The sequence below is a fragment of the Siphateles boraxobius genome, unplaced genomic scaffold, assembly GCF_051911475.1.
Source record: "Siphateles boraxobius isolate OS27281-9 unplaced genomic scaffold, OSU_SipBor_1 26, whole genome shotgun sequence".
Classification (NCBI taxonomy): Eukaryota; Metazoa; Chordata; class Actinopteri; order Cypriniformes; family Leuciscidae; genus Siphateles; species Siphateles boraxobius.
The window spans coordinates 2,834,431-2,856,595 of NW_027508876.1; the positions used below are offsets into that span (position 1 = coordinate 2,834,431).

At 37.0% G+C, this 22,165-nt stretch overlaps 1 long non-coding RNA gene across 1 annotated transcript in view; it reads left to right on the forward strand.

Annotated features, from left to right (window-relative positions):
• Positions 1–22,165, forward strand: part of LOC143751577 (uncharacterized) — a 43,532-nt gene that overhangs the window by 10,987 nt on the left and 10,380 nt on the right. The gene's annotated exons all lie outside the window — the stretch shown is intronic.

The window sequence follows — 22,165 nt, forward strand, 5'->3', positions numbered from 1 at the left end:
TAGTAGCTAATGAATAAGTACTAGTACTTAATGGAATAGATACTAGTATCTAAAAAATAAGTACTAGTAGCATGAAAATAGAGACTAGTTGGTTAAAATGATTAAATGTTAAAACGGCTTGCCATAGTAGGGGGAGCTCGTTGAGACAACATGCGACAACAAAAGTGAAAATCAGCAAAGATATGGCTAGAGTTGCCTAGTTCCCCTTTAAAGCCTATATAGTTCATTCATGGCACAATGTTCTTCCTGGTTTCCACGTCAGCGCTGTTTGATTCGTTAATAACGGAGAAATTTGAATGCTTCTCACTAGATCTCGCAGTGATGTTATTACTTCAATGGCGAATTCAAATGCTTTCTTTACACTATCTCTTAGCGCTGTGTAGTACCAGTTAGAGGTCTGCTACCCGACCCGAGCCCGACGGGTCCCGAAAAATGTGCGGGTTTCGGGTCGGGTTCAGGTTAATGTTTAATGAACAGCCTCGGGTTTGGGTCGGGTTTGGGTTTAACTAAGAAAAACTAAATAGGCTATATATAGTTTGCGTGCCGTGTGCTTTGCCTGCTTGCTGTGTTGTGGTGACCGGCACGCGAGAGAGAGAAAGAACGTGCGCAGATGTGCAATATGTGCATACACACAGTCAGACACACAGGCTCTCTCTCTCAAATATAATGATAATGATAATGATATATATATAGATAGTGGCAGAGTTGAGGAGTGGGTGTGCCTGCCCCTCGGTGAAACCGCAGATGAAGTTATGCAATACTCCAGCCGCAACCACGACATGGAAGAAGAGCGGGATCTCTTGGGTTGGTGGAAAAACAACAGCGGTGTTTTCCCCTTATTGTCAAAACTGGCCCGTAGTATCCTCAGAGTCCCTGCAAGTAGCAGCAGCAGCTAGAGGAAATTCAGTGCAGCTGGACTAACTTTCAATCAGAGGAGGACGGCCCTGAAACCTTGCATATTGCAAAAATGGTATTTGCTGTGAGAAACAGAATAGACCTCGGGTTCGGGTCGGGTTCGGGCTTAATATGTAAATGTAATTGTCGGGTCGGGTCGGGTTAAATGATCGCGGGTACGGGCCGGGTTCGGGCTTCAGTTTAAAGCCCGTGCAGAGTCTGCAGACCTCTAGTACCAGTGTCGCTTGATCAAGATCGGCTCGCGCTGGATTGGTCCAAACTGATAAATGCTCCGTGAAGCACAAAATAATGAGTAGCGCATCTCGTTCCACTTTCAATACGTTTGCAATTTGATGTTGGGCAACGTTGTGGTCGTCGCGCCGTCTTTATCTTCGCAGTCCACTTGCGGTCGAATGGAAAGCACCTTCAGTCAACATGAGGTGGAGTGCGCAGTTCATGGTTGTGTAGCAACAACAGATGCCAAGGGAGCGCAAGCGCTTTGGAAAGAAGGAGACAGCGGCACAGCCGCGATATGTGAACTACTAAGATCTACTGGCGATGCACGAATTTTTATGAAAATATCAAGCGCTATATCGAAAAAAAAATTATATCGTTACCGACAATGGTGCACCGTCGATAAATACCGATACCGTTTTATTGCCCAGCCCAAGACCGTACCGCTCTAAAGGTTAAGGGGCGGCTCCTTTGAGGCTTGTTCGTAATCAGCTTCTGTTATGATTGGCTAAAGTCATTGCATAGGAAACAGTATCAACATCCACTCGCTATTCTACGCGAGTAAGTGTTTTTAAAACATTATGCATATAAAACCGTCATTTATAGACAAAGCATTATGAAATTAATTGGTTTCTTTGCGAACTCTTCATTACACTACAATTCTCTAAAAAAACATATACTCTTCTGACACTTGTTCCTGACACTGGTATCCTTCTGAAGTCTGTTCAGAGATGTAAACAAGCTGTTTAAACTGGATGCGTAAAAGCAGACTTTCCTTTACGCTTCTATTTATTCCTTCATTTGGCCTTTTGTCAGCAGACTCAAGTACACTGTAAATTCTAACCAGTTCAGTTTACTTAAAACAAGTTTGGAAATCGATTTCCTTATTTTTGCAAAGCAAACTTAAAGGGAAAACTGAAATTAAGTTAATAATCAGCTAAAAGTAAAGAAAGCAAACTCTTCCCAAGTAAATTAAGTAATAAATATCAATTTAGTTGAATGTCAATTCTAGTTAACATACTCTATACTATTTACTAATCTTACTTAAGATTTAATAGTACGATTACTTGAGTAATTCCATTTAACTAACAGTGTTATTATGTGTTCTGCAAACAATACTATTATTCTCAACATGGTTTTAATCTGCCATTTTAAGCTATGGAGACTTAACACAATGTGTTAACAATGCAATTGGTTTCCACATTTTCTTCAAGTAAAGTAAACGTATTTTTTAGTAGTTCAACTAGCATGGCATGGACTTAACACAAGTGTGAAATTCTCAACTGTTTAATTTTTGTACAAAAAACAGGTTTTTATTGTAAATTTAAGAACATACAATAAAATTATGTTTTAAAACATCTGTGTTCTTTTAAACATTCTTGACCCCTTGGCTAGCAGCATTCTGCTGTCATGGAATTTTCAAAACAGGCACTGTATGCAAACAAAACAGCAAAAATAACATAAAATAGGCCTTTACAACCCTGAAATACAGAAATTAGAGCAAATGAATATGCCAATATTAGGGGTGTCACGATTCTCCAAATCCTCGATTCGATTACATTTTCGATTCTAAGGTCACGGTTCGATTCGATTCTCGATTTTTACTTTTTTTTTTTAAGCACAGGTTGCTGTTGCTCCTAAAAAGCTGAAATCAGTTCATCACGATCTCACACATCTCTGTTATTATCAATGAAGCTGACTGCACAATGAATCTTTCATAATATATAGCCTACACTTTGTTTGTTATAATTAGAGGATTTGCCAGCTTGCAGAATTCAGCACTGAACAAAAATTCCGTTTTGAGCGGTGAGGAGTCTAGCTAAATCGCTCAACGCTGCAAACATGTTATAAATAGAAACTCTGGCCTGTAAATAGTTTCTATTTTGTTTTAGTTGTTCTTGTTGCTGTTCTGCAACAGATAAATAAAAATGTATTAGTTTTATATGTTTTATTCATAGCTATTTCTAGTTTGCGGGAGTCCCGCGAATCGTTTTATTCTCCCGCACACACAGAGTGAGTGCATTACCGCCCGCGCTCGCACTCGGCCATCAAATCTAGTCCCGCGCCGCAGTCTATTGCGTTGGGAGTGCACGTCTATAGATCAAGAGCCCGGCCCGAGGGTAGAGGATAGTGACGGGAAATATCGGCCCGGGTCGGGCCAAGTTCGGGCTTGGGGCCTCGGGCATAGAATCTAAGTTAGACGACACAGCCTTTCAACACATGTGTTTTTTTTTTCGCGCCGTGATGAGTCGTTCATGAACGATCCGTTCATTGCCTCTGTCACACGACAAATGAACAAAAGACTTGGAAGGTCGAGTAATTATTAATGTTCCCTGTAAATTATTTTTGACTGCATCATAATGGTTTCTTAATTCAGAATATGATCAAGATTGCATAGGTGGATGTGTTCGGGGAATTTGCCTGTTAAAAGTATAACATTTAAAGCCCCTGAAATGACTAGAAAAAAGATTAGTTAATTTTGATGAACGAGACTGAACAATAGAGTCAGTAAAACTTTCCATCACGGGCGCGACATGGGGGCGTGGCAGCATCGACGATTCCATTTTTTATTTCGATGTTTGAGATTGTGAATCAATTTCGATCGATTTCGATTTAAAATCGAAATCGATTTCGATTTAAAATCGAAATCGTGACACCCTTAGCCAATATGCCTATATCTTAAACACGGCAGCTTAGGCATCTAAGGCAGAAAGTAAGGAGACACAAGTTTAGCTTAAAAGCTGACTTTTAAGGGTTTGGAGTTCGGGTTTGAGATTTTTCCCTCCCAAAGACAGAAATACCCGCTGAATTAAATCAAATGTGTTCCTCATTGTCTTTGGGTAGTCTAAATTTAGAGCATAGATCAAAGCAAAAAGGAGACGTACAGCATGTGGCAAATTTGGGATATCATCCACAACAATGGTTCCCTCCAGAAAGTTTGCCCTAATTGCATCCACGTTGATGGCATTTGGACGTTCGGCAGGCATTTCTTCATGTGAAATTGTGAGCAGGCCAACATCTACTTCCCTGAAGTCAGCATCTACATCCACATCCTAAGTAGAGAGGAAAAATAAGAATTATTTCACAAGAAAAAATATAGTATCTACTGCAAAACTACAAAAAGCTTAATGTTTTTCCTAACATGAGCTATACTCTCATGAAATAAAACAAAATGGCAATTTAAGAAAGCAGAAACACCAATAACATTACTTTCAAAGCATGTCCAGAAGAATTTATCTGGGTCATCCCCAATGAGGACTGGAAGTCCCTGAAGTACTGCGGTGCGAACAAATGTTACATCAGATGGCTACGGAAAAGTAGAGACAGGTAGACACACGTTATCGGCCAAGGGTAACAATCATATGCAAATCATGATTCAAAGATAGCATAATAAAAGAATACCTTTGAATTAACTTGTTGCAAAATTTCATCAAGTATTCTTCCCTGGTTTCCTCCTTTTTTCCGGAAAAACCAAACAAGCGTGCAGAGTGTGTGTCCAATGCTGCGTAGAGCTGAGATCTCAGATTTTTCCCAGATATGTGATTGAATTCTGCAAGGATCTAAGCACAAATGGAAACATCACATGCATTAGGTATTATTTTAAAACTAATACATTTAAATACAAGTTAGCACGTAAAATTGAACAAAGTTGTTTATACAAATGCAATATTACATGTTATATTTAATACTCTGCTTGATTAGGTGGGTTAAGGGGTCTGCTAAATACTAAATATTTGCTAACAAACACGATTGAAAAACACCTCACGATTTCCTTGTGCTGCCTGCATATTACTGTAATTATCATAATAAGCACGCATTCTGTTTTAGAATCAACTGGCTTGACTAGAGTTCAGCATATATCGCATTTATAAGGATTACTGTGTTTTTAACGTGCCCTGTGAGGTTAAAATTGTTATTTTAAAATAACTGATCTTAATATGTAGCGTTCTTTTCCATCCATTTGTAACGTTACTTTGCCTGCATTGCGCACTCTCTAGAGTGAATGCAGCCGTGTCTCTGAGCTGCCTAGTTCGAAATTGGCGCGTCCAGCTATCGTACAGTATATGCTGAGCATCAACGAAAACCATACCATAACAAACACAACATTCAAAACGAGGTGACCCATTGGCCACGTATTGTAGAATTGTCACTGAATTTCGAATTCTGTAAACATTCGCGTCTGCAGAATCATGACCATTCATCAGTTCAAATTACTCGCTAACCCTGCCCATCACTACAACAAATGAATGAATTAATAGTAATTAATAGCCAACAAACAGCTGGATTTACAGATATATTGCGGCAAATAAAGTTTGAGCAGAAATTTCTTCAGATAATGCGCAGTGGTCAAAAAGTGTTTGTGTAAGTTCTTAACATGGGCTAATATATTCAACAAAACAGATTGGAACTAACAACGTGCAGAAAATTAAACGATTATTAAGACTAGCAAACAAAAAAAATCAGAAAATGAGTTTTAAATTAAGAGTTTAACTTACCTTGAACTTCAGAAGTAGTTCCTCTCTGCAAAAGCTGCGTGAGCTTCTGTGCTGTGTGGGGGAGGGGAAATTGTGGACCAGTACGCATGCGTAACAGCACGTCTTGGACATTTTGAGTCATTTTACTTAAATTACGTTAGTTATGCTATATTTATATTTATATGCTATATAGAGCTATATGTTCTTATATTTCAGCAACAATATAAAATTTGTAGTAAACTCAACATTTTGGCTAAAATCAAACCTAGTAAAACTAGTATTTTTATAGTAAGGAATACGATTTGATTTTACAGTGTACATGGAGTAAACTGAACAGCATATGTATACTTTATTCAGTGTAGACAGCATCAGTGATTATAATGGTTTATATTTGCTTTTGATGCTTGCATCTTGCCATTAAGCTACTGATCGCCAGAGGGCAGGGTCTATGGTGCAATGATGTAAAATTTGTTGATTCATTGATGTCTTGCTTTGAAGGCAGGCTTATGCAAATGAATTTGCCCATATGATGTCACAAATCCCCCAATATCCAAACGAGCTTGATCAAATAAATGCTTTGTTTATAACGTTTTAGGCTTTGAAACTTGCAGGATGTTTTAATGGTACATAGACCTCTTATATGTAAAAAGATTAAAGCAAATTTGATTTGTCATGTCAAGACTCCTTTGATATTTGGATATTACAATAATATATGGATATTAATGAACAGCAGATATTTCAAAAGGTGTTCCCCATCATGACTGAAATGCCATATTGACCAATCAGCATCCAGGATTGGAACCATATAGTAAAAAAAAGTAAATAAAAATAAAAAGTGCATGACAGAAAATTGAAAGAAATATTACAGAAAAATGCGGTAACACTTTATTTTACAGTGTCCTTGTTACATATGTTACATGTAATTACCATAGTAATAACAGTAAATGATGCATAATTACATGCAATTAACCCTCAACCAAATCCTAATCCTACCCTAACCCTATAATAAGTACAGCTAGTTAATTAATATTACACTGTAATTAAATATTTAGTTACACTGTAACAATGACACCTTAAAATAAAGTGTAATCAAAAATCCTTATATTTTTATAGCATGTTTAGCTTATTTCAGACAAGCATCCTGAACTATCCACTGATATGTTTTTATCCATTTTCTTGTCTCCTCTTAAACTGCAAAAATGGGGCTGGACAGGGTCATGACCTTCAGATTAATAATTAAAGCTGAACTTTAATAGACTTTGGGAAGTGTGAGAGGAGAGCAGAGGGATTGACGCATCAATCTCTGCAGGATTTGGTTTCAGGGTGGCGTGAAAGTCAGGAAGAAGGAAAAGGTAGACATAAAGGGCATGTTCAGAAATGCCAATAAATGAATGATGAACTATTTTACCCTGATTAGAAATATTGCGATTTTTCACTGCTGTCAGTGGAATAAAGGCATCAGCAACATTGCACTAGTTACTGGCTTTTTCATAATTGAGACTTTAGCTGCTAGCTGTGCCCACAGCTCATCATTAATCAAATGGGCTAAAGCTACGACACTGTGACAGCTTCAGACGGCATTCGATGAAGAAAGTGCTTTTCAGGTAGCCAGGCAAACATTACAAGTCATTTATCCACCACTGAAGTACTTAATTGTTTTCCCTCAGCATTATCTATTTATCTATTTCTACTTTTATTTTTTCTGGCTTCAACATAGTTAATATTACCTTTCATCCAGTTCCATTAGGCAGAATCAAGTCGCCTGGATCATTTATATTCCCATGACTGAACTTGTGTTGATGAAAAGCCTGGCTATTTAGTTTGCTTTGATAAGTATAAATGCCATTTTATTTCATGGAAGCTCAGAGGAAAATTCTATTCTATTGCTTGGAGGCTGCTCTATCCGTATAATACTTGGGTAAAATTGAGCTTGTTTCATTTAAGTATCAACTTTGCCTCTCTTAAAATTCTTTAGTAAAGAATGTTCTTTTATTTTTTTCGCATTTTAAGGTTTATAAAATGAGCTGATTGTTGTTTTCTTGTTCATGGAAATGTGCACTATATTTCGGAGAAACAATTAATAACCCTCGATGACTGTACACTATGTCTGGGTTCTCAGAGAACCAAAATGCTTTGTGTGTTCATAATGAATTATTTGATATTCAAGTTTATATTAATATGTTCATCTGACCTAATCAATTCCTAGTATGTGCATATCATTTTATTTCATTTTAAATATTTTATTTGAACTCTTCGAAGAAGCTTTATCCTTAGTGTGTATCCTTTAATATAATAGTATTATCAGTTATCATAAGTTATCAATAATTAATACTAATACTATAATAACTAATAATAACTAATACTTTGTCTGTTTTTCCACTAATGAAATTTAAAATTATAATTTATTCAGTTTTGGAAACTATTTTTCATGTCCCTGTCCCCATCTTCAGTGTTTCTGAGTAATACCATCCACGCTGGTCTCCCATAGGTCCTTGCTATACTGTGACGTACCATGCAGAGAGACTAAACATTTATGTCACGTGATTGCTGGTGTTCTATACATCTGTCCGTTTCATTTATCTAATATTATTTTACGAATTCAAAAACACAAACATATAGTAGATTCCATTATACCATACTCAAAAGTATTTACAATACATAAGGTCTTTGTAAAGTTGTTGACCATCAAACATTTATGGGCGGAATAGCTTGAATGGCAAATCCCATTATGGAAGTTAAGGATGTTCATTAATTATCTGGTTTAATTGGATGGAGGCAGGCGTAGAGCATCTTGTCGAGTGGTCATTTCCAGCTTCAGTGTTCCATTAGAAAGCAGCATGTCCCCCAAGTCCCTGTATTACACTGTGCTTTATTGATTAATGACTATAATTTATTATAGAGAGGAGGGCTGTGCATCCACTTAAATGTACAATTAATCAATGCTCCGTCATATTATGTGCTGAGGTAAAGGTATAGCGGTCACTACGGAAAAGGGAACGTCAAAACGTGCGGTTATATGGCCCGCGTGGCTGCACGGTGACTTAACAGTGACTTAAGACTCTTTCATTGTGTTAATGCTACCTGTCCCATGTGACAAATGCTCTCCTCAGAAATTGAATATAACTGCTGTTGATGGACTCACCGCCATATCGTGGCTCTATCACTCAGTCAAGCCAGCAGAATAATGCAGCACCCTGCAAAACCATCTATTAAATGAAAAATTGCCCAAAGGTTCAAATACATCATTGTTAAATCAACAGTATTATATTAAGCAGGGAACGGATGTAAGGAACCCGGGGCAATAGGAGGATAAATTTCAACTTTCTGAAATCCATTCAAATTCATTATTTCCCAGAGAAGCGTGACATATATGACATGTTAAATCCAGCTTTAGAAAAGCCATAATTGATCATAAATTTTAGTGGCATGCCTCAAGAGTACCATGGCTGTTTCCATAGCTGACATTCCAAAGCGTCAAGAATATAAAAGAGTAGATAACATTGAAATCTTCTAAAATTAATTTAGGCCTGTTGTGATTATTGATTAATAGTATGATTGTGGTTATTCAATTTATGCACAATCATTTTAGATAGCTGCAATAATTGTGCAGTTTCAATTTAGTTCACATTTGCCATCCAAATAAGCAAAATGTAGGCGCTTCAATAAATTCCATGCGCAATATCATGTTTTTCTTTTCCGGTTTGGTAGCGAGAAGCAGTAGAGTCAATCTTGATATATTATATTAGTTTTTATTTTACAGCATTATTGTCACATGTCTGTCCTGTCTTGGTTATGCACATGAGTGTTTTGTTATGTTGGGCCATGTGCTCTTGTTATTGTCTGGTCCCTCCCCCTTGTTATCTGATTATTGGTTTATTTGTCCCACCTGTTATCCTCGTTACCCGCCTTATTTGCCTTCCTATTTAGTCTTCCTTTGTTTGCTGTCCTGTGCTCGTTCGTTGTATTTGTTACATGTATTCGTCGTGTTGAGTTCTGAGTTATTTTATGTTTTGGTCTTTATTAAATACTTCTACTCTGCACTTGAATCCACAGATTTATTCCACACCACGCACCGTGACAATTATAGTTTATCATATGGGCCTATTTTATTAATTTATTTAATTCCAAGTTTAAATGGTACATTTTTGACACAATACAGGATTAAATCGTTAATTGCAATTATTTGTATGACAATCAATCATCAGCTCATGATCGTGACATGATCGAGCCTAAATACATTCAAGGTCATTGTACAAATCGGGTGCCATTAGTGTCCCTCATACACACAGGCAAAACTAATATCAACATTGAATAGCTGAAACCATTTTTTATTAGTAACTGTAAAAATTAAGTAACTGGATTTGTGTGTTGTCTATTTTTTTTCTTTAGTTTACAATGTATTATTAGAAGTTGTGTCCCTATTGTCAGTTTTTTGTCATTTTAAATCAATGAATATTCAACGCATCAAAAACCTTTTCATAATGACATCATCCTTTCAAGACTAGATGTTAAGGTCTTTATCTTATGCTTTATGTTTCAGCATAATGGAGGATATTGAAATGTCAGAATTTAAACTTTTTAACGCTTTTTTAACACTGAAACACATTATTCTAATAAGTCTTACAAAAAATGCATTCCTTCAGCTCTTTGATAATGTAAAAAAAAAAAAAAAAAAAAAAACATTGCCAAAACCCAAAGCACCTTGTCAACCTGGAAAAAGCACCTGTTTCAAACACAATGACCCTTAAAACGATACATGCTACAGACCAGCGACTCTGCAGTCTACAAGCTGCAAGCAAGACCCATGTCACTCAAACGTGCATGCCTGAAAACAATTAGTCCTGTTGTGGGGTGAGAGGTCTTCACGAGAGATCTAAAGGGACATTCCCCGTGGGACCTTCAGAGCAGTGACATGGGGCAGTGGGAACAGGCACAGAAATCACAGGGGACTTGCAACTTCTCACCAAACTCCTTCCTGTACAAGATATTGTAGAACATATTTTGCCCACTTAACTGCAGAAAATGATGATAGAGGCATTCAGCAGAATTTCACCATTGATTACCTTTATTTTCTGATTCTTATTTTTCTCCAAAAATTGTGTAAGTTTGGACACTGGGTGATGATTCTGAATAATCAATACTGACATGAACAACCATAACACTGGTTGTTCAGACCCTGATAGTTTCATATAGTATTGCAGAATATTAAAACTTTTAAAATTATTGACAACTTATTTTCTGAAATTTACAAGATAATGTCTACAAAATCACGGAAGCTGTAGTTTTACTGTTGTGAGACATTGCTTTGTCTAATGCAAAACTATTATTTTATGTCCTATAACAATTTAATATTACTTGATCTTTTGAAATAAAAGGATCAAATGTAAAAAAAAACTTAAATCCTACACACACAAAAAAATAGCATTCCAAAATGTTTGATTTATGGGATGTTAAGAATGAAGTAGGCTATAGATTGTCCTAAACACCAGAATATTACCCAACTATTCTAAATGCGTTCATTTAAGCCCTTTAGGACCAAACATTGCAAAATAATCAATAATAAAAAAACATAAACCAGTGTGACCTTCTTGTATGCAACACAAAAGTAAATATTTTGAATAATGTACTGGTCCCATTTCATGCGATTATTATAATTATTTTACATTCATTATATTGAATGTAAACCATAAAAAAAAGGTTGAAGATATTCTTCTTAATATGACTAATATTGCATGACCTCTGTAAGTGAATAACACACCAATTCTGTCTTTACGTTTCATGGCTTTCCTTTATTTTTACATTCAAACAGCTTCTGTGGTTTTGGACTTTATGGTGGAAGAGTTTACAGCGGAAAAGCACTGCTCTGAGATCATCAGGGGCATCTTCAATCGTCTGCAATAGTCTGGCAGGACTGGTGGATACCTTGTTAGATTGAGGTGCTCAATCAAGGCAGCTGTAGAGTGCCAAGTCTGAGCAGAGAGAAAGAGTGGTGATTACAAGGCTATGGGCGCGCAGAGCAGGGGAAACGGACTAGCTCTCCGCAGGTGGCCCTCTGACATTCAAGCCTGCATTTTCTGAATCAGCCTTGAGTGATTAGGGCAGCGACAGGCAAAGGACAGATCAAACAATTATTTCCTCTCTTCCACCTTTTTTTTTCTTCTTGGCCTCATGAAAGCGGCAGGTCATTTTTTTCCTCTCCTTTCACTCTTGTCTTTCCCCACATATGACTTCTGCTTTTCTTTAAAAGTCAAAAGAATCTTTGTTGGTTAATGCTGCCATATTGATCATTTTGTTGCCAAACATTTTAATAAGATCAAGACAACAGTGTATAATTGAAATCATACACTTGAAGAAAATTAGAGCCACCGTTAAAGGAACAGTTCACCCAAAAATTGTAATTCTGTTAGCATTTATTCACCCTCATTTTGAATAACACCCACACAAAAGAAGATATTTTGATCATATATGCATAGAGACCCATAAAAAAAACTGAAACATTTCATACGAAACCTTCGGCTAGTTTCCTTTTTTTTCTCGCCCCTGACAGCATCCTCTAGAACAGGGTTTCCCAAACTGTTTCACAATGTCCAGTTTTGCAATGTCGCAACAACCACCCTGAAAATGTAAATAAGTTGAATTTAACTCTGATTAGTGGCATTAAGCAACATTACAAAAAATAATCAATTAACCAAGAAAGAAAGAGTAAAACTGAGCTAGAAACCTTGAGCTGAAAGGAGAAACAATCCATTCCGATTTTGTAGCATTATGTAACCCGAAACCATAATGGATAAAATGGAGAGCATCATGCAATCCTGAAAAATGTTGTAAACATAATTTCACAGCCCATAATACAGGCAGTGTAGAATCCAGCACAAGAGGGCAGCATTCAAACCCACAGCTGCTTTAGCCATGATATCCACCTGAAACAACAACCATAAAAACAGCAGTCAGGCTGTAAGTTTCACTCTCTCTCCATGGCTTCATGTGGAGCTGTGGAGGAATACATCCAGAACCTGCTCTCTTTACCTCGGCCTTCACACTGCTGTCTACCACTGATTCACATCACAGAACGCAGCTCAGGCTTGCCTGGCCACTGACAATGTTGTCCAGCACTACAGCAGGGACTCCCTTTTGATGTGGTCTTAAGACGTTTTCATTTCTTCCAGGGAAACCTGGCAAGACCTTGCAATTTAGGGGGAGCCCTTGTAAAAGTTTTAGAGACACATTTTTGACTGATAGAATATACTAGAAGTAGTTTTGTGTTTTGTGAACTAAGTTTCGCTTAGTTTTGTGAAATAGCTAAACGCATTGTTTCGATATCAAAATTGAATTGTGTTTGGTTTCTTCTGTTTTGCATCTGTTTTATCATATAGCCTTCTTGGCATTGCAAAAACAATGTTGTATATGATAATGTCATGACAACACAATCTGAATGCTTAAAAAAAAGAAAAGAAACTACTTAAGTCTCCCCTCGGAGGGATTTCTTTGCAATCATTTTGCTATAAACATTTTTTTTAAAGCATCATTAATGCTGTAGTTTTAATATAATACACACCAGTATGGGTCAATTAGAGGTTTATTTAGGGCTATGTGCTAGAGCTGCAAGCTAATGATACCTGGAGATAAAAGCATTCAACAGGGGGTACTAAACCTGGGATCAATTTATATGTACTGTAGCTTCAGTGAGTCAACAACTAGGGAACATCTTTACAAACTATAAAACATGCAATATATGTAAAATCAATTTTGGTTAGTTGAAGTGGGATCGTGTGTATTGGTAGGGACTGAATATCACAAGTAGATGAGACACATTTACACCTTGTGTTTTAATCTGTCTTTTTTGTCCACTTTCAACCACTTCCGTCCTGATTTCTTTGAGGGTTTGGTCTATGGTGGGCTAAATGTATGGATTTTTGTCAGAGCTTTTGATCTAAACGACAAAATAAGCTTGCACAATTTACCAATGAACGCGACCAGAGATTATGGAAAAACATACAGAGAACAGCAATTTTCGTTTCTGCTCTGACAGCTACAAGACCGAACGCTTTGAGTGCTTGTTCATATTTTCGAAATGGTGAGAGAACATTGTGCTTGGTAAGTTTTTTTGTTGAACCAAATTTGGGTCACCAGCCAACAAAGTTGGCGCACTTCCCATAATGTTTACGCATTAGGTCAGTAGGCGGAGAGTAGACAGGCTTTTGTGGCTGTTCGAACGCATTAAACCACATGGGCGTCTACACTACGGAATTTTTCTAATTTTTGACTAGCCTACCTCTGGAAGTGGTCGAAAGTGGACAAGCTCAAAATGTTTTAGACCCCGTTTACACCTGTAATAACCACCGCCCACTTGTGATGCCGAGTGTAAACAGGGCCTCAGCTGCTCTTGTGAAATTTCAAGTCTTTGACCAAAACACCAAATACCAAATTTATTATGTGCTCAATGCAGATGAAAGGTGAGGGAATTGTTGAAACAAGACCCAAGAGAAAAAAATTATAAAATGAAAGGTAGTTAGTCTTTTATTATTATTATTATAATTTCTATTTTTTATTTTATTTTATTACACAGTCATTTAGCATTAAATTTTTTGTGTGCTCCAAAGTCCAGCTTCAAAACCAGCCTGGTGCTTCAAAGGCAAAGGATTAGAGTCTTTATCCCATAATTAATATGGTGGAGGGGAGAGTGACAGCACCTGAGGACGGCCAGCTTCATGCTGAGGCCACAGAGCGCCTGCTTACCCATAGTGCAATGCAGCCCAAACACATCAGGCAACACACAATAACCCACGTCTCCTTCTGTCTCTATTGATGGAGCATTATCTATTTCACAAGCCTTTTCTCCTTTTTCATTTAACGGATGCTGAAATACACGCTTCTGATTGAGAAGCACAAATGAAAGCTATAGCCTCCTTTTCATTGTCCTGGTCGCCCTTGAAATGTATCCTGGGAAATTCTTGACATGTTTTTTGGCCTTTAACCCTACCGGGTCATTTTCATTTCCCACCAACTGTTAAGCAAAATAGGCAGGTCCTCTTCTGGCCCTCTCTCAGCTTCTCTCGATCAGTCTTGCCTCCCACTCTCTCTTATCTGGCATGGAGATGCTGTCTGTGGCCACCGTGCTTTTATGATGAAACATAGCTAATTCTGTGATTCAAATAATTCATTGATAGTAACTGTTCTGTGAATAACTGAATTTTTAATTCACATTCATTTTGTTCGATCAGTTGAATAAAAAAAATGTTGTGACGTTCTATATTTTGGGAGAAATAAAATATTTACAGGAATTACATATCTGAAATAGTAATTGGCACATGAATCTTGAGGAAAATTGGAAGAAGAGATATTTTGTAATAGCAGTCTGAGAGAGGGGATGACTCAAAGGGTGTGTTGATTTGAAATTGCCAGCAGTTGTTTTTGGAGAATTCCCTTCTTGCTTTGAAGTCTGCACCCCACTGAGTGCCCTAACTTTGACACAGAGGGGCATGGACGAAGCTATTTTTATATGTTATGGGAGAGGGCTTTCCCCGGGATTATTTGTCTAGAAGTATTAGAAAATCATTGGAATATTGTGTGTGTGTCCGTGTGTTCCGTGCGTGTGTGTCCGTGTGTTCCGTGTCCCGTGCTGGCAAAATGAGTCGTAATGTGCACAAGCTAATTACGAGTTAAAGGCAAAACAAGAGAAAAATAAAACATTTTGTCAAATTTGAGGTTTCCACAAAAAAAATTTCAATGAGCACTCGTCTAGTGAATCCAATGCTCCAAATAGCAATTAAACATCTAAAATTATTTACGTTTTCTGAGAGTATTTTTCCTTTGTCTACTGTTCTCCAATCGTTTCTTGCACTTCCCCTCAGCACAAGTTTGGGGTCGTTGGCGCATCATTCCAACTATTCATAGCGAATTCACGATGACATGAGTCTGAACCAATAAAATGCTATTTTCAAACTCATGTTGATGTAAACAAAACCATCTTAGGCTACGTTCAGACTGCAGGCTGAAACGACCCAATTCCGATTTTTTTGCCCCTATGCAACCTGTATCTGATCTTTTCATGACAGTCTGAACGACACAGATCCGATCTTTTCAAATGCGACCCAGGCCACTTGGGTATCTGGTCCAAATCCGATATGTATCCGATCTTTTGAAATGCGATTTCAATCTGAACGGCCAGGTCACATGTATCCGACCCCCACGTCATTGATATGCGACAAACGTCATAATTCTGCGTTGAAGTGGGTGGGATTGAGTAGATAAACAACAACTGTGGCGGACGATGCTGAGACCAGCCAATGGAAGGGAAGCAAGGTTTCTGATTTAATTAATATTTGGGGGGACAGCTCTATTCAGGCAATGTTTAGCTACTTCCGCAAACAACAAGTGAGAAAGTGACGTCGTTGACCGTTGAGTACTCTTCTGCGCATGCGGGTCACTTCTGGGTCATTTTCACGTTCAAGTTCACGTTCACACAGGAGATCACAAAAGGTCGCATTTAATTTGAAATGTGAACGGCCTTGCAAAAAAATCTGATTTTTTCAAAAAATCGGAATTGAGCATTAAGCCCCTGCAGTGTGAACGAGGCCTTACTCACACTGATTGACACGAAGCGTGCGCACAAATCCCGATATACACACACAGAATTACAGTATTTCAAAATAAAGTATTCAGGCAAACATGTCTTCAGTGAATGTTTGGTTGAACTGTTAAGGAAAAACAAATTATGTATAACATTATATTAGATCCATGTGGTACAATAGGTCTTATATGAATGTTCAGAATGATGTCACTTACTGAGCATGTACTGCAAAAAACAACAACTTAATCTTCTTTAAAACCTTAAAAGCCTATTGTACAGGTATAGATTTTTTTTCTCCCTATGTTTATATGTCCTTCTATAACTTTCTCCATTGACAATCCTTTATGAAATGCATGTCTGTTTGCTGCGGACCCCCTGCAGTGACTCTTTTGGCAGTCTTATAGCAGGGTCAGTCGAGGAACAGAGCGGAGAGACTGATTCTGGCTGTTCCCAGCCCATGCACATCCACCCTTACATCTGCTCTCTTCCAAACACACACACACACATGCCGCTGCTACATCCCTGCATGCTGTTTGCCTTAAGGAGTCAAACCTCAACAGTATTCAAGACAAAAGAGGAGAAATGAGAAGGAGAGGTGAAAAGAATCACTCCAGCTGCACAACGCTTGTTTCTTTATCCATGCATTACTTTATGGGCACTACACTCTTTATGGGCATCAGTGTGAAGGAATAATGCGTCCTTTGATGTTGGTTTACAGTATTGCACTGGGGAATCACTAAGGCCACAACTAAACCCTTACAAAAATGTCTAAAGGAATTACAGAACGCACCGTGGGGACCACTAATAAATTGTAGGCATTTTAAATCAAACCGACGGGCCAAATGGAGAACATTGACACTCAAGTAAGACACTGTGACAATTTTCAAGTCACTGATCATACAGATGCATGTAAGAAGGTCAGACTTTAGAGGAGGTTGAGAGGAAAGTGAGAAGGACAGGGGACTTGTTAAGGCTTTAATCTTAAAGCTCTGAGATCAAGATCCAGCCTTCTCTTCTCCCAGAGGGCACTGATCAATCAAGACCTGACTCACTCAAACTGTTTGCGCTGGGTTCTCCATCTATCACCAGGCCTGCTCCTCCACCATGTCCAAATATGTGGCTGTGGAAAGAAAATCGCTTTCAATTAAGCACCTTGAGATTGATTGATTCTGCTTGATTTATAGTGCATGAATAATTACGTAAACAGGATGAAAACTCTAATGAAATCGAAGGGTAGGATTATAGGTTTATTTTCCGAGCTTCTGCCAGCACGAGCCGCCAACACGAAGGAGAACGGTCCTGTCCCTCAGAAATGGGAGGATAATGAAAGAGTGACAGAACCTCTTAAGTGGCTTTCTCTGAAATCTGAATGAGTCGAAGAGAGAAATGCAGCTTTAATGGCAAATTCATTCAATTTGACAAACAAACTATTTACGGAGGGAAATGTATGAGCCCTTATTTCTCTTTATCTTTTATGTGTTATCTCTTCATCAATGCTGAATTTGATTTTTAATATCATTTAGACTGAAAATAAACCTTTCTATAACCTTTCTAAACTATCTCTATGGCATCGCACATGATAGTTTGAAATTAACAGTAGTAATATTATTCACACATTGTAGACATTGTTTCTAATTTAGTCCACCATTATGGTGTAGCTTAGTCTTTCTTTTTTAGTGGCACACTATGACACTATGACACTATCACTATGACACTGACACACTATGATATCTTGTGTTTTGGCTTATGAATACCTTTAATTGCATGCTGAATTTGTATTACACAACTTATTCCGATTGCAGTGTTTTCTGGCCTAGCTAATCTTGTGGAGATATAATTGCTGAAAATGTCCCCACAAAAATGGCAAAAATACTGTATAAAATGTCTAAAGGCCAGTGATTTTACCATTGTTGAGGGTATTTTCCCACTAGGCCTAACAACACCCCATTTCTATGGTAAAAACAATTGTCGTTCGCTCTGGATTTGACCTATTGCTTTAGTAATTTGTATGTACTGAGGCTCTATTTGCACCACTACCTGTATGTCTCCTTTTCAAGTTTGCACTAATTTCTTGACTAAAGCTAATAAGGTAACTACAAGGTCTACTACAAATTATTCTGTTAATCGGTTAAAATACCTAGCGTAAATGCCTTATTTTGGTTATTTCCCTCCTGATCTCTGTTGCTGTAGCTTGTGAGTTAAAGTCAGCATGCAATGAAAATGAATCTTCTGTATTTTCTAAATGCATGTCATGGATCTTATTTATTCATCTGTGCATATATTTATTTATTAATTTTCCTTTGTAATGTTTAATCAAAATGTCATAACTGGACCTTCCAGTTAAAATGTCAGACTTCTCTCTGATGACATATGCAGGACTTCTCCAATCATTTAGTCCGCTTAAACCCTGCAACGCCCACATCTCAAAATACCCTACTTTTTTATTTTTGCTGTAATCTGTTACACTCTGATACGGAAGAAAAAAATCTGTTGTTGCTTCCATTTCACCACAACTTTACTACATTGTTTCATCAAATGATTAGTTCACTCAAAGAATTCAAATTTACATCATTTATTCACCCTCATATCGTTCCAGACCTGTAAGACTTTTCTTCATCTTTGAAACACAAATTAAGATATTATAATGAAATCTGAGACATTTCTTTCCTTCCATTGACAGTCTAAGCAACTACCACTTTGATGCTTCAAAAAGTTCATAAAGAGATCTTAAAACTAATCCATATGAATTGAGTGGTTTAGTAAACATTTTCTGAAGAGACACGATCGCTTTATATGATGAACAGATTTAATCTTAATTTAGTTTGTTCACATATAAACATTAATTAAAGCACACATCAGATTTGGTAAACGGAAGCTCAAGCTTGTTTGCTTGATGTGCAAAAACCAATGAGGTTCATTCTCATGTGCTATGCAGGGGTGTGTTTCCTGAAAGCATTGTTAGCCAACTATGGTCTCAAGTTCCATGGTTATCAGCATAGTTCAAAGTGTCTGTGTCTCCCGAAACCATCGTTCCAACGAACATTCGCAAACAGCATCGCAAAGTTGAGTTTGGAAAGACAGCTCTCAACCTGTGGTTTGAAGCATAGTTTCATGTTAGCATGATGTGGACTTAATAAATCCTTATCTTGAGCAAAATAAACATTCAGTACAATTTATATATTGTATTTAGAATACAAAAGTCGTGTATGTCTTTTAGTTCGTCAAAAGAATTAAAGCACTGTTTTTGAAGCGTGCGCATGTGTTAACGCTCTAGTACGCAAGAACAACCTATGATTGAATCTGGAAATAAAGCAAAATAGCTGAGAAAAAAATTGAATTATTCCTTAGATGCCATGGTCGTAATTTAAAGCAAAACATCTAGCATTGATTAGATCTCAAACAGGTTCATTCATAGAGGTAATTACTCCACTACCTGCGTGACATCATTAACCAACGTGGTTGAACGACAAATTTGCAACAGTACAGTTTCGGGAAACAGTCGTGACTAGCTATATAGTTGATTTCTTCAACGATGCATTTTACTATGGAGGTTAAGTAGCAAGTTACGTCGCTGTACGGGAAACGCACCCCAGCACGTTTGAGCTTCTGCAAGAACCAATGAGTGTTGTTCTCGCACATCAAGAAGGTTCGGTTGAGCTTCTGTTTATGTTCGGTGATCAATGTTTATAAATTTAAACTGTTCATCAGATAAAGCGATCTAGCCAGAAAATTTGGACTAAACCACTTGATTCATATGGATACATTTTACGTTCTCTTTATGAACGTTTGAAGCGACAAAGTGGTAGTTGTTTAGCTGTCTATGGAGGGACAGAAATATGTCAGATTTTCATTTAAAATATCTTGACTAATCCATGACTAATGACATGACATGAGTAATTGAATGTTTTTTTATTTTTTTTATTTTGGGTGATCTAACCATTTAACTCAGTACAAAAATGAAGCTTCTCAGAACCAGAAAGTCCCATTGAAGGAATGAGTCTTCAGTCATAACAAGGCTTGTTGACAATTAGCAACCATTTCCCGTTACTGATAAGAAGTGCAAGCCAGCTAGCATGTTTGGTTAGCACACACATGAGTGAAAAGAGTTCACATAGAAAGGGATTTCACACAACTAACTTCCAATTCAAAGCTCTAGGCACTATCTCAAGAGTGTGTATCTGTGTATGTGTAAATATGGAGAGCGCCAAGAGAAGGTGTTATCAGTTTACAATCTCACCCTTCTTGACGGCAACTCATTAAGCTGGTTTCCCTAGAAACACTACTTCCATCAAGTGACTACATTAGAGCCTTAGTGTGGCAGCTCCCAATCGAGATGTCTTCATGCTAATGAATGTCATGAATATTAATAAAATAGCCAGTGACAAGAAAAAGAAAATCCTCCCATTGATTAGCGAGAGGGATGATGAAAGTCAAATCACCTGCTTCTGTTTGTGCAGAAGAAATCAAAAGCAATTGCATTTAAAAAGATATTTCCCTCCTTCTATCATAATTTACCCCGCTTTGTCATTCTAAACCTGTGTCACTTACTGTGGAACACAAAATCTGAAATTTCCACATAAAGAAAATGAATGAGCACAGAGACAGACAAGCTGAAAAAGAAAACACCATAACAGAATCATAAAAGCAGTTTCATCTGAAACAAATACATTATAATTAAGTAATAAATAGAAAGACTCTCAAAGCTCTCAAATTTGGTGCCATAATTTTGCTTTAGCAATTTGAAAATACATATAGATGTTTTCATACATTGTCTCTTGAATGTGTATTTTGTCTTACTGCACTTTTCATTCGGTTTAAACTTCTTTCTACTAAAACAAGTGAAAAAGAATCTGCAGTGACCAAAAATGTTATATGATTTAATAATAAAGATACATGGAATTCTGATACATGATACTCTGAAAAATTGTTACTATCTCATGTTCTATAGATTCCGACTCAATCTTAATGCATTTTGAAATTAAGTCAAAGAAAAATAACGTGGCCAAATAAAGTTTGATGAGAAATTTCTACTTTTTAGTAAAAAAAGAAAGTTTACTTTTCAATATTCTATGTTGTAAGTCAGTTTTATACACACAATATAACACTGAATTAAGCCATGCTTATACAGTGTTTGCTTTATGAGAACAATACGTAAATAATACAATAGATGTTGTGTAGACATATAGAAGTAATGTGCCCGCCCGAACACAGAGACCTCAATACTTTGATATTGTGTATTGAGTACCGTTACATTCAATGGATCATTTTTGAGTATGAATGTGTCATTTTGAGTAGAAAATGAACTCTAGGTGTCATAAAACAGCAAGTTACTAAACCTAACAACAAAATCAATAATAAAACAGTGAAAAATTCAACCTGATTATGATGGAAACACCATTATTAGAAAAGTTGAGTATGTTTTACTTAATTTAAGATTGTAGAAACCAAAGCATAAATATAAACATTATAAAATTGAGTACTAATATAGAATGTACTTTGTTTTTTAAATTCTTGCCTGATCTAACGTATTCAGGTGAAATTACATTTGTTTTTTCTGTATTTACTTCACCACAAAATCATTTTTAGTTACATCAGTATGTACAGTGACACGTATTTTTATGAGTTTACAGTTTTAAAATGAATTCGCACAATTTGATTAACATGCAAATGCAAAATTTTCAGAATAGAAAGAAAATGGTCCATCCCCAAGCCCAAACCCAAATGGGATGTGAGCAGATCGTATGAAAACATGCAAATAATATTGTACGATTTAGACAGAATTAGACATCATTTTGCCAAAATATAAAAATACAATTGGGAGTATGTTGGTTGCTTCTCAAGTAAACTTATCTTATTTTTTCAAAGCCATTGTCCGTTAAATAAATACCTGCGTTTTGATTGGACCATTTAAAAAAGCAGCAGGTAATATAAGCTGTTGTATGAAAAGAGCAGTTTGTAAATAAAGTTGTTAGTTCCAAAAAGGATTTCATAC